Source organism: Salvelinus namaycush, chromosome 4, assembly GCF_016432855.1.
Source record: "Salvelinus namaycush isolate Seneca chromosome 4, SaNama_1.0, whole genome shotgun sequence".
NCBI lineage: Eukaryota > Metazoa > Chordata > Actinopteri > Salmoniformes > Salmonidae > Salvelinus > Salvelinus namaycush.
The window spans coordinates 33,671,677-33,686,058 of record NC_052310.1 but is presented as its reverse complement, the minus strand read 5'-3'; positions in this window follow the sequence as shown (position 1 = coordinate 33,686,058).

Sequence of the window (14,382 nt, the reverse complement as noted above, 5' to 3'; positions counted from 1 at the left end):
AGGATAAGGAGGGAAATGCAGTGGAGAAGTCTTTAAAAAATGTTTTATGGAAGACAGACAAATGGCCAGACATTTCATTGTGTGTCTCTCTGTGTGTGTGTGTGTGTGTGTGTGTGTTATTTCTGTTAAAGGGAATAACACTGACGGGAATCTGAAAGGCTTCATGGACCTCACCAATCCCCAGCTGAAGCAGCATATGGAGCCGGCCAGCAACATCGGCGTGGATGATCTCAAAGCCAGGATTGGTGGTTTCCAGACCCCAGTGGAGTCTTTCAAAGTGCTAAACCCTGACACATGGCCAGAAGACCAGGCCAGCCTTCTCACCTTTGGCGATGATGGTGTGGCAGACCTGATGAGGCATTTCAAGGAGCCCTAGAGAGGTAAGAATTTATTTCACACTGCATTGCCATATGAGACAATGTTATGTTTGCATATTTGCAAACTCACTTGCTCTGTTCAATCCTGCAGATCGGGGTGCAACACGGCTGCAATCCAGGATGAGTGGCAGGGGCTGAAAATCCTGGTCAGCCACAATTTCAAGGACAAGTCCTAGAGTGGCCTGTGGGAGACCATGTTGACAAAGGACCCCTACAGGCACAATTACAAGGTAGGCTAACAGTCCTGAGTTGTTATGAATGGTATCCTGCTATGGTTGGTTTTGAGATAATGGTAAGAGTTTAAATGAAATTGAAAGATATAATCTTTTCCCTAGAACATACTGGAGTTGGTGCAGCTTATGCTGGCGCTGCCCATTTCAGCCGCCCAGTGTGAGCGAGGCTTCTCTGCACAGAACCGGATAAAGAATTTGACAAGAAGCTGCCTTGGGGCCTCCATCACCGAAGACCTGATGAGGATCAGCCTGGATTGGCCTTCTGTCGAGGAGTTCGATCCCACTCCTGCCGTGGACCGCTGGCTGACCTCTAAGCATGCCAGACGGCCAACATACAAAAGCAGCTGGACAACTGATATCCTTTGTGTCTAGTAGGCATGGGTCAATGTGTGATTTTGGTGGTATGTGCTGTTGCACAGATGTGTCCCTCATTTATACTGCGTGTGTGTGCGTGTACTATGTGTGTAATTCTTTGTTAATAAACTTATTTTAAAAAAATGTCACTGCTCCTAAATGTCTTTGTGTGCTCCTACATTTTTTCATTTAGGAGCACATGTACTCCTTGGGAAAAAAAGTTTGCATAGAGCCCTGAAGGATCTTGTACACAATTCCCGGATGCTGAAAATGCTCACCAGACATGTCACCCATTGAGAATGTTTGGGATGCTCTGGATCGACGTGTATGACAGCGGTGTTCCAGTTCCTGCCAATGTCCAGCAACTTCGCAAAGCCATTGAAGAGGAGTGGGACAACCTTCCACAGGCCACAATCAACTCTATGCAAAGGAGATGTGTCGCTCTGCATGAGGCAAATGGTGGTCACACCAGATACTGACTGATTTTTCTGATCCACGCCCCTACCTTTTTTTTTTTAAAGGTATCTGTAACCAAGAGATGCATATCTGTATTCCCAGTCATGTGAAATCCATAGATTAGGGCGTAATGAATTTATTTCAATTGAAAGATTTCCTTAAATGAACTAACTCAGTAAAATCTTTGAAATTGTTGCATGTTGCATTTATATTTTTGTTAAATATATACAGTTGAGTTCTAAACTTGAAATATTGTTAATCAGGTATCCTATTGGAATATTGAGTGCCATAGTCTAGTTGTTACACCAGAAGTTAATGGTTATCTGTAGGGGGAATGTATTGAGTAAAGGAGGGAAAATCACGTGGCAGGCACTGATAAGGGTGGAGAGATGTGTTTTAGCGAGGAAGAGGGTCGAGGTCAGGTGACCAATTAATAGGCACAAATTCCATAACTATTCTCTGGGGAAATGGGTAGCGCCAGCTTGGAAAATTGTTAAAGGTGTGTATTAGAGCAGGGAGTGAAGATCTAAACACTTGACACCATCAGGAGATATTGAACTATTGAAATGGTGACGGACAGCCCCGATTCTCCATGTAAAGTGAGGCTAGAAGAAGAGAAGTTTAGAGGCGCTGAAAGAGGCACACGAGCATTCTACCAATTTAGCTCGAATATGGATTTTTTTTTGCAAACTGTATAAAATTGGTCAGCATTTCCCTGCTAACGGAAAATGTCAATCTAATAGAGAATTCAAGGATGCAATTGTGACTTGGCACACTGACAAAAGAAGAATCAAAAGCTCAATACACCAGCGTTTTGATGTCAGCATTCTATCAACAAAAAAGACAAACTGATAAACCAGAAATTTGTGAGACCGTGTGTATGGAGTGAGCATGGAGAGAAATAACATCCAAACTTCTCTCTTGCTGCTGGTGTACTGGTGGGAAAAATGGACCAGACAGAATGACTCAGATGAGAGACTTGTGTACTTGGGAAAAACTTTTTAATTTCTTATATTGAAATTGGGACATTAACAAGAGCCATCAACTGTGACAGGCATGAGTTACATATGTGCCGTTGGGAAGATGAACTGTAACACTATCTGAAGAAGAACCAATGAAGACACACTAGAAGGATGAGTGCCGGGAGAAGGGGGGGGGGGGGTTTAACCGTTCCCGTAATTGTTTAGTTGGGGTGTCAGGTTTATTGAGGTCTGCACACTCCAAAATGTATAGTAATTTAGACTAAGAATGCATTGAGATACCGATCTGTTATTACCATGCCACTCACGACAGTAAAACAGGGACAAATGGTGGGTGTAATGAGAAGAGTTATTACCGGTAATATATGGTCCCGTTTATAAATGTACATTCTAACCGTGATGATGTGTGCTAGGTTGAGGGGCTTGATTTTGAGTGATAGACTCAAAGTAAAGCACTAAGGACTGTCATTCTAAATTTGGGTTGGATAATTCATCAAATGTTTTAATTATGAATCGGAAAGGATAAAGATAGAGAGCGCTGTTCTCAAACTGTGAGAGGTGGGTGCACTGTTCAAATTTATTGGGTCTAGGGAGGGTTTTTCTCCCTAGAAACCTTATCCGAGAGGGAGGTTATTAGAGAACCCACTAAATGATAGCTTGAGTCAACCATGAAGGGGTTTTTGTTTTACCATGTCATCAGAATTCTAATGTTAAGGTGCATCAATACATATGGATTGCTGGATGATACGGTAAAATTAATTACATACAAGGCTCATAGTCTGTGTCTTGCGTTAACACCCAAGGATGAAAATGAAGGCGATGGGCATGGGGACCCATGGGCATAGAACAGAGCGGACAGAGTTTTTTCCCCCCCAGTCTTAGTCGCGTCAAGGGTGGTATGAAATTATTGAACATGTATTTTCTCTCTTCCCTGTTCAAGTCAATATGTTTTTAGGTGTCGTGGAACATAAGACATAAGAGTGATCATTGTTCCAGAGGAGGGATTGGTGTATATTGACTAATTGATTTGAGAATGTTTTAGTATGGCTATAACCATAGTAGTGACTAATGGAATACGTACGGGCTAGATGGAATGATTTATGTGCAAATGTATTTGCAGCAGGAGGAGAGGTACACACAGGGCCTGTGTTTGAGACAGAATGTTTGCATAAGGCTGTTAATTACAGTCTGGGCTCATAAATTAAGGAAGTGGCTAATTGAGTCTCTGGAGATACCACTCCTCTATGTATATTGTTACAGGAGATAGCTCGTAGGAGAGGAATGACAGCTAATTGTGCACAATATAGAGACTAATCTGAAGTTAAATTGAACGTTACACATACCCAGATCATGGTAAGAGTAGCAGAGATAGTGTTGTCATTTCAGACACTATTGTCCACTTTCAAGAAACCTGTGACTCATAGTTTTGTTAGGTGGGATACTCTTCCAACGTCACTAATCTCTTCCCCATTTCCAGCAAACACTTGGCATATCTCCCAGAAGATTGGGACCGATCTAACCTGAGCACAAGAGAGTTTTAACCACAGGTACAGACTGTAGCAGAACACAGGACACACAGGAGGTAATTGGAGATGTTGGTAGCTAGGGGATCATATACATATTAGTAAACCACAAAGATAATAGGAGAGCAGGAGACAGATTACATTCAGTAGCTATTCTCACGACAGTCGCTGTAGGGACAGAAACTGAAGGATACTATAGTAACAGCAAGGAATTGGACTAAGGTGCAAATTAGGGATTTTGAGGTATGAGTCATGGGCAGTGTTAGTATTAGCAGGGGTTACTTTAGTAGCATTGTTGGGATAGGTAAAGTTGATTAAGGCCACCGCACGTACAGTTGAAGTCGGAAGTTTACATCCACTTAGGTTGGAGTCATTAAAACTCGTTTTTCAACCACTCCACAAATTTCTTATTAACAAACTATAGTTTTGGCAAGTCGGTTAGGACATCTACTTTGTGCATGACACAAGTCATTTTTCCAACAATTGTTTACAGACAGATTATTTCACTTATAATTCACTGTTTCATAATTCCAGTGGGTCAGAAGTTTACATACACTAAGTTGACTTTAAACAGCTTGGAAAATTCAAGAAAATGATGTCATGGCTTTAGAAGCTTCTGATAGGCTAATTGACATCATTTGAGTCAATTGGAGGTGTACCTGTGGATGTATTTCAAGGCCACCTTCAAACTCAGTGCCTCTTTGCTTGACATCATGGGAAAATCAAAAGAAATCAGCCAAGACCTCAAAAAATATATAGACCTCCACAAGTCTGGTTCATCCTTAGGAGCAATTTCCGAATGCCTGAAGGTACCACGTTCAAGTATAAACACCATGGGACCACGCAGCCGTCATACCGCTCAGGAAGGAGATGCGTTCTGTCTCCTAGAGATTAACGTACTTTGGTGCGAAAAGTGCAAATCAATCCCAGAACAACAGTAAAGGACCCTGTGAAAATGCTGGAGGAAACAGGTACAAAAGTATCTATATCCACAGTAAAACAAGTCCTATATTGACATAACCTGAAAGGCCGCTCAACAAGGAAGAAGCCACTGCTCCAAAACTGCCATAAAAAAACAGATTACGGTTTGCAACTGCACATGGGGACAAGGATCGTACTTTTTGGAGAAATGTCCTCTGGTCTGATGAAACAAAAATATAACTATTTGGCCATAATGACCATCGTTATGTTTGGACGAAAAAGGGGGAGGCTTGCAAACCGAAAGAACACCATCCCAACCGTGAAGCATGGGGGTGGCAGCATCATGTTGTGGGGGTTCTTTACTGCAGGAGGGACTGGTGCACTTCACAAAATAGATGGCACCATGAGGAAGGAAAATTGTGGATATATTGAAGCAAAATCTCAAGACATCAGTCAGGAAGTTAAAGCTTGGTCGCAAATGGTCTTCCAAATGGACAATGATCCCAAGCATACTTCCAAAGTTGTGGCAAAATGGCTTAAGGACAACAAAGTCAAGGTATTGGAGTGGCCATCACAAAGCCCTGACCTCAAATGTATAGAACATTTGTGGGCAGAACTGAAAAAGCGTGTGCGAGCAAGGAGCCCTACAAACCTAACTCAGTTACACCAGCTCTGTCAGGAGGAATGGGCCAAAATTCACCCAACTTATTGTGAAAGGCTACCCGAAACGTTTGACCCAAATTAAACAATCTAAAAGCAGTGAACCAAATACTAATTGAGTGTATGTAAACTTCTGACCCACTGGGAATGTGATGAAAGAAATAAAAGCTGAAATAAATCATTCTCTCTACTATTATTCTGACATTTCACATTCTTAAAATAAAGTAGTGATCCTAACTGACCAAAGACAGGGAATTTTTACTAGGATTAAAATGGGATTGTGAAAAACTGAGTTTAAATGTATGTATGTATGTGTGTGTATATATATATATCACTGGTCACGATAACAACACCCACCCGTAGTATGCGCTCCAACAGGTAAATCAACTAAAACACAGGTAAATCATGATTTTGTCTGCACTGGGCTATTAATGATTTAGGCCTACATTGGTCATATTCATCAATGATACAAATAAAATGGCCTGAAGACGAACAATAGAAAGCTCTCTTGCTCGTACTCACCCGGCTGTAGTCTACGAAGGTCTTATCACATTTTTCCTCCAGCTGAAAATAAGGAAACAAATCATTAACAGACATGCCAAATCCGATCATAGCCTGCAAATCAAAAAGAGTTAGTCGATAGAGTATGAGTAAAAGGGACTGCTGCATGTTCATAGATCACACCAGGCATAGACAACCGAACACACATACACTCATATTATGAGCCAATAAAACATACACAGGTTATTCAGAACAGATAACTTTATTCAATTGTCTTTATTTGTACCAAACACATGCAGTTAAGACACAAACATATCCATAATACTATTCATAACTAGTCCCAGATTTTTATTTCACCTTTATTTAACCAGATAGGCTAGTTGAGAACAAGTTCTCATTTACAACTGCGACCTGGCCAAGATAAAGCAAAGCAGTGCGGCACAAACAACACAGAGTTACACATGGAATAAACAAGCGTACAGTCAATAACACAATAGGGGGAAAAAGTATATTTACAGTGTGTGCAAATGGCGTGAGGTGGTAAGGAAATAAATAGGCCATAGTAGCAAGTAACTACAATTTAGCTAAATGAACACTGGAGTGATAGATGTGCAGATGATGATGTGCAAGTAGAAATACCGGTGTGCAAAAGAGCAGAAAAGTAAATAAAAACAATATGGGGATGAGGTAGGTAGATTGGATGGGCTATTTACAGATGGGCTATGTACAGCTGCAGCGATCGGTTAGCTGCTCGGATAGCTGATGTTTGAAGTTAGTGAGGGAAATATAAGTCTCCAGCTTCAGCGATTTTTGCAATTCGTTCCAGTCATTGGCAGCAGAGAACTGGAAGGAAAGGCGGCCAAATGAGGTGTTGGCTTTGGGGATGACCAGTGAGATATACCTGTTGGAGCGCATGCTAGGGGTAGGTGTTGTTATCGTGACCAATGAGCTGAGATAAGGCAGAGCTTTACCTAGCAAAGACTTATAGATGACCTGGAGCCAGTGAGTCTGGCGACGAATATGTAGCGATGGCCAGCCGATTAGAACATACAGGTCGCAGTGGTGGGTGGTATGTGGTGCTTTGGTGACAAAACGGATGGCACTATGATAGACTGCATCCAGTTTGCCGAGTAAAGTGTTGGAGGCTATTCTGTAAATGACATTGCCGAAGTCAAGGATCGGTAGGATAGTCAGTTTTACGAGGGTATGTTTGGCGGCGTGAGTGATGGAGGCTTTGTTGCGGAATAGAAAGACGATTCTAGATTGGAGATGCTTAATGTGAGTCTGGAAGGAGAATTTACAGTCTAACCAGACACCTAGGTATTTGTAGTTGTTCACATATTCTAGGTCGGAACCTTCCAGAGTAGTGATGCTAGTTCATCTCTCAATCACCCAGGTAGGTACAGTTGCAAGTTTACATACACCTTAGCCAAATACATTTAAACTCATTTTTCACAATTCCTGACATTTAATCATAGTAAAAATTCCCTGTCTTAGGTCAGTTAGGATCACCACATTATTTTAAGAATGTGAAATGTCAGAATAATAGCAGATGAAAGAAATAAAAGCTGAAATAAATCATCACATTCCCAGTGGGTCAGAAGTTTACATACACTCAATTAGTATTTGGTAGCATTGCCTTTAAATGGTTTATCTTGGATCAAACGTTTCAGGTAGCCTTCCACAAGCTTCCCACAATAAGTTGGGTGAATTTTGACCCATTCCTCCTGACAGAGCTGGTGTAACTGAGTCAGGTTTGTAGGCCTCCTTGCTCACACATGCTTTTTCAGTTCTGCCCACAAATGTTCTATAGGATTGAGGTCAGGGCTTTGTGATGGCCACTCCAATACCTTGACTTTGTTGTTCTTAAGCCACTTTAGAAGTATGCATGGCGTCATTGTCCATTTGGAAGACCCATTTGCGACCAAGCTTTAACTTCCTGACTGATGTCTTGAGATGTTGCTTCAATATATCCACATCATTTTCCTGCCTCATGATGCGTTCTATTTTGTGAAGTGCACCAGTCCCTCCTGCTGCAAAGCACCCCCACAACATGATTCTGCCACCCCGTGCTTCACGGTTGGGATGGTGTTCTTCGGCGTGCAAGCCTCCCCCTTTTCCTCCAAACATAACAATGGTCATTATGGCCAAACAGTTCTATTTTTGTTTCATCAGACCAGAGGACATTTCTCCAAAAAGTACAATCTTTGTCCCCATGTGCTGTTGCAAACCGTAGTCTGGCTTTTTTTTTTGAGGTCTTGGCTGATTTCTTTTTATTTTCCCATGATGTCAAGCAAAGAAGCACTGAGTTTGAAGGTAGGCCTTGAAATATATCCACAGGTACACCTCCAATTCACTCAAATGATGTCAATTAGCCTATCAGAAGCTTCTAAAGCCATGACATAATTTTCTAGAATTTCCCAAGCTGTTTAAAGGCACAGTCAACTTAGTGTATGTAAACTTCTGACCCACTGGAATTGTGATAGTGAATTTTAAGTGAAATAATCTGTCTGTAAACAATTGTTGGAAAAATTACTTGTGTCATGCTCAAAGTAGATGTCCTAACCAACTTGCCAAAACTATAGTTTGTTAACAAAACATTTATGGAGTGGTTGAAAAACGAGATTTAATGACTGCAACCTAAGTATGTAAACTTCCGACTTCAACTGTATATGCTGGCGCTCGTTGACATGCAAGCAGTTTAAATGAAATGATGGAATAGCATGTATGTGTAAATTTATTTTGCAACGCTCGCGCACGCAATGCGGGCAGGTTGGTCAGCATGTGAGAGTTTGCTTTGGAACGTGAAAAATGCATGTACTTTCATAATTGTTTGGCACTCTCATAGGTGGGCTGCGCTCACGATCGACCTGTTGGAGACCCCAGATATAGCGCATATTGATGGTTTACGAGAGATCAGCTGGCGATAATCTTGTGGTCATTGATGGTTGCAATAGACCCAGTGGGAATTTGACCCAAACATCAATTTTGCATGACCTGGAGAAAATCGGATCTCTGAAATGAAAATGGATGGCCCTCCCTTCAGTAAAATATATTTTTACCCAAAATAATAATTAAAACAAAGTGGATAGCAGGGAACATTCCTACTATTTACCCTTACTCCAAGGACAGACCAGAGCCTTAGGTGCAGTTTTAGAAACTGTTCTTCGTTTGTAAGCATTACATGGCAAAGTAGCCAGCAGGTTGTGGATTCGCAGACCACTGTGGTCAAGGGAAGCAGTGAAAAGATCTCCATTGTAAAAAAAAAACACTGCATAAATCTATCATCTTATTTGTGGTCTGAGAAAAATATTGCCTTTTATAAACACAATTCTACATGACTGTAGACAAGCAGAATTTGTTTTTAACTACAATCTTTTTACTACAATAGAGCATGACAACAAATGAATGCATGCTGCAGAACAAGAGAAGTATTGATTTCTATACAGGCTATTGTTAAAAAAAAGAGGATAGTCTAAGTTTGGAAAAGTGCTAAAGCTGTCTATCAACTATAACAAATTAGCACAACAGAACAAGTTACAAATTAGGTATCTGCTCATCAATGAATTTAAGATTTTTTTTTTTTTTTTAACACCGTATACTATCAGGTAGGCCTACAGTGCATTCGGAAAGTATTCAGATGCCTTCCCTTTTTACACATTTTATGTTAGCCTTATTCTAAAATGGATTAATTAAAAAAAAATCCTCAATCTACACACAATACCCCATAACATTTTTGCAAATCTATTAAAAATAAAAAACATACCTTATTTACATAAGTATTCAGACCCTTTGCTATGAGACTCAATTGAGTTCAGGTGCATCCTGTTTCCATTGATCATCCTTGAGTTGTTTCTACAACTTGATTGGAGTTCACCTGTGATAAATTCAATTGATTGAAAATGCCAGCAGCATACCACCCTGCATCCAACTGCTGGCTTGCCTCTGAAGCTAAGCAGAGTTGGTCCAGGTCAGTCCCTGGATGAGAGATCAGGTGCTGTTGGAGGGCCAGGAGGAGGCACTCTTTCCTCTGGTCTAAAGAAAATTATATTATCCCAATGCCCCAGAGAAGAGATTGGGGACATAGACATTGCCTACACAAGGCAATGTGTAGACATTGGATGAGATGTTAAACGGGTGTTCTGACTCTCTGTGGTCACTAAAGATCCCATGGCACTTATTGTAAGAGTAGGGTTGTTAACCCCAGTGTCCTGGCTAAATTTACAATCTATCTGGCCCTCATACCATCATGGCCACCTAATCATCCCCAGCTTACAATTGGCTCATTAATCCCCCCTCTCCCCTGTAACTATTCCCCAGGTCATTGCTGTAACTGAGAATGTGTTCAGTCAACTTACCTGGTAAAATAGGGGTTAAAAATTTGGAAAGGCACACACCTGTCTATATAAAAGGTCCCACAGTTGACAGTGCGTGTCAGAGCAAAAACCAAGGAATTGTCTGTAGAGCTCTGAGGATTGTGTTGAGGCACAGATCTGGGGAAGGGTACCAAAACATGTCTGCAGCATTGAAGGTCCCCAAGAACACAGTGGCATCCACCATTCTTAAATGGAAGAAGTTTGGAACCACCAAGACTCTTCCTAGAGCTGGCCACCCGGCCAAACTGAAAATCAGGGGAGAAGGGCCTTGGTCAGAGAGGTGACCAAGGACCTGATGGCCACTCTGACAGAGCTCCAGAGTTCCTCTGTGGAGAGCTGAGAACCTTCCAGAAGGACAACCATCTCTGCAGCACTCCACCAATCAGGCCTTCATGGTAGAGCGGACTGACAGAAGCCACTCCTTAGTAAAAGGCATGACAGCCAGCTTGGCATTTGCAAAAAGGCACCTAAAGGACTCTCAGACCACGAGAAACAAGATTCTCTGGTCTGACGGAACCAAGATTGAACTCTCGGCCTGAATGCCAATCGTCACGTCTGGAGGAAACCTGGCACCATCCCTACGGTGAAGCATGTGGGGATGTTCTTCAGCGGCAGGGACTGGGAGACCAGTCAGGATCGAGGGAAAGATGAACAGAGCAAAGTACAGAGAGATCCTTGATGAAAACCTGCTCCAGAGCACTCAGGGCCTCAGACTTGGGTGAAGGTTCACCTTCCAACAGGACAACGACCCTAAGCATACAGCCAAGACAACACAGGAGTGGCTTCGGGACAAGTCTCTGAATGGTCTTGAGTGGCCCAGTCAGAGCCCGGACTTGACATTGGAGAGACCTGAAAATAGCTGTGAACCGACTCTCCCCATCCAACCTTACAGAGCTTGAGAGGATCTGCAGAGAAGAATGAGAGAAACTCCCCAAATAAAGGTGTGCCAAGCTTGTAGCGTCATACCCAAGAAGACTCGAGTCTGTAATCACTACCAAAAGGTGCTTCAACAAAGTACTAAGTAAAGGGTCAGAATACGTATTTAAATGTTATTTGTTTTTTATACATTTACAAACATTTCTAAAAACCTTTGTCATTATGGGGTATTGTGTGTAGTTAACAATTTAATCCATTTTAGAATAAGGCTGTAACGTGTAACAACATGTGAAAGGGGTCTGAATACTTTGACGGCACTGTATATGCACTGGTAACTTTTTTATGTGGGAAACTATAATTCTCTAAATTGGGGAATAGGAATATAAGAGCATCTGCTAGGCTAAATTAACAAACTAGGCATGCATAGCTCACCGCATGACCCTCAAACCAAAGACTGGCCAAACTCGTGTTTCTAAAAGTGAATTCAATGACATTGTAGAATGACTGTATAGCCTATTTTTTGTTTGTTTAATTGTTTCGTTCTAAGTCATTTAAATGTAATTTTATACAGCCTAAATGCAAAATGTATAAGCATGCTGTTGGTGCTTTTGTTGTTTAAATGCTGAGCGCTCCTGCCAGCCTTCAGCGTGTCACAAATGCTTCACAATTTATTAAATGGCATGCTATAGCCTTGAAATAATATAGCCTAAATAATTAATTTTCATTCTTTCTTAGGCTACCTGGCTTGCTCCTGACTGATTTAGAGTTAGTATGTTGTTTAATAGCCTGTTGAAATGTTGAACGTCAGTTGATAGTGAGAGAATCAGACATTACTTCAAGTACATTTTTGCCACCTCGGCTGTAGAAGGTTGTTGCGCAGCTTCTGAATGTTATAGACAAACCAAAGATATCCCATATGCATCAGAGTCGCGTCTTTCCCCGGCATTTTAAAACTTGTTTCTAGCATAAAGCATTGTGGACTAAAACATTGTTATAGATCTCTTTATATAATCAGGTACATTTATTATTTTTTTTTATCGAAAGCTAACAAGGGGTAGGCCTATGCTTTTAGCCATTTTCTTTAACAAAAACCACAACTCTTACAATTTGAGCCCTGGTTTTAACTTAACACACCAAGCCCTTCACTGATACTGAGATATTTAAAGAATGCATGGTGACAAAGAATTGGCTGACAAAATCTATGGATAGTAGACTGTGGCAGTGGAATCAACCAATCACATTTTGACTTGTAATGAGTAAGAGAATGTTGTTGGTCATTTGTTAGCGTCTCCCTTTTCAAGAATAACTTCCAACAAGTTAACCTTTTCCTGCGGTGGGCTGACTCAGGGTCACAGGGTGATTATTGGCAATCTTAAACAACTCTACATTGAAACAAAAGTATACACCTCACACATGGTTATGGACTTGGCACCTGTACCATGTCAGCTAGAGTTGAAATGTATTCAATTTTAAGTTTGCATCCCAATATTACGCTAGGAGTACTTTTGTAATAATGTATTTTGTTTTTGCTCAATCTGATTGGGTGGGCCTGGCAGGGCCATGCCTAAGTCCCTGATAAACAGCACATGACTGAATTGCACATCATAAATAGCCTACTAACCAAGATTTTGGACCAAACTTTTTCAATACCTGGTAGATATCATAAGTTGAAATGTCTTTCCTACCTACCTTACCGGCCACCGATGTCATTCTTCTGTGAGCTGCTCCATGCCAAAACCAGATGAGAACTGGGCGCAGATGATATTCCGCTGAAACCAGGCTGTGTGCGGCACGCATGTGAATATATTTCACGTGCTTTGTGATTGTGTAGGCTACTTTGTGCATGATTTCTCTACTGTACTAGATAATTGATAAATCAGTGGGGATTAAGGAGGGAGTATACACAATGCCCACTGGAAAAAAAAGTGTGTATACGGCTTATACCTGCATATAGCATCCACTACACCACTGGCCATTTGTGTTTTACAAAAGTGCACTCCTACATGAGTGTGCTGGTCTTACCGTTACTGTCCTTTCAGCATCACAAACCAGTCACACACTGACGACCAAGGTCCAATAGGTTAGCCACTGCGTTAACATGTCAATAATAGATATAAAGACTGTTCAGGTATGTTCCAAGAAAGGAGTGTATATATTTGGCCTGGTGAAGCGGTTTTAAGAATTTACTCTGCTGGTCTCTTCAAAGGGGGAGACACTCTAGACCCAAACTGTTACAGACCTATATCCATCCTGCCCTGCCTTTCTAAAGTCTTCGAAAGCCAAGTGAACAAACGGATCACAGACCATTTCGAATCTCACCATACCTTCTCCACTATGCAATCTGTTTTCCCGAGCTGGTCACGGGTGCACCTCAGCCACGCTCAAGGTCCTAAACGATATCATAACCTCCATCGATAAAAGACAGTACTGTGCAGCCGTCGTCATCGACCTGGCCAAGGCTTTCAACTCTGTCAATCACCGTATTCTTATCGGCAGACTCAACAGCCTTGGTTTCTCTAATGACTGCCTCGCCTGTTTCATTTACTACTTCTCAGATAGAGTTCAGTATTTCAAATCGGAGGGCCTGTTGTCCAGACCTCTGGCAGTCTCTATGGGGGTGCCACAGGGTTCAATTCTCGGGCTGACTTTTTTCTATGTATATATCAATGATGTCGCTCTTGCTGCGGGTGATTCTTTGAGCCACCTCTACGCAGACACCATTCGGTATACATCTGGCCCTTTGGACACTTAACAAACCTCCAAACAAGCTTCAACGCAATACAACACTCCTTCCGTGGCCTCCAACTGCTCTTAAATGCTAGTAAAACTAAAATGCATGCTCTTCAACCGATCGCTGCCCGCATCCGCCCGCCCGACTAGAATCACTACTCTGGACGGTTCTGACTTAGAATATGTGGACAACTATAAATACCTAGATGTTTGGCAAGACTGTAAACTCTCCTTCCAGACTCACATTAAGCATCTCCAATCCAAAGTTATATCTAGAATCGGCTTCCTATTTCGCAACGAAGCCTCCTTCACTCATGCTGCCAAACTTACCCTCATAAAACTGACTATCCTACCGATCCTTGACTTTTGCGATGCCATTTACAAATTAGCCTCCA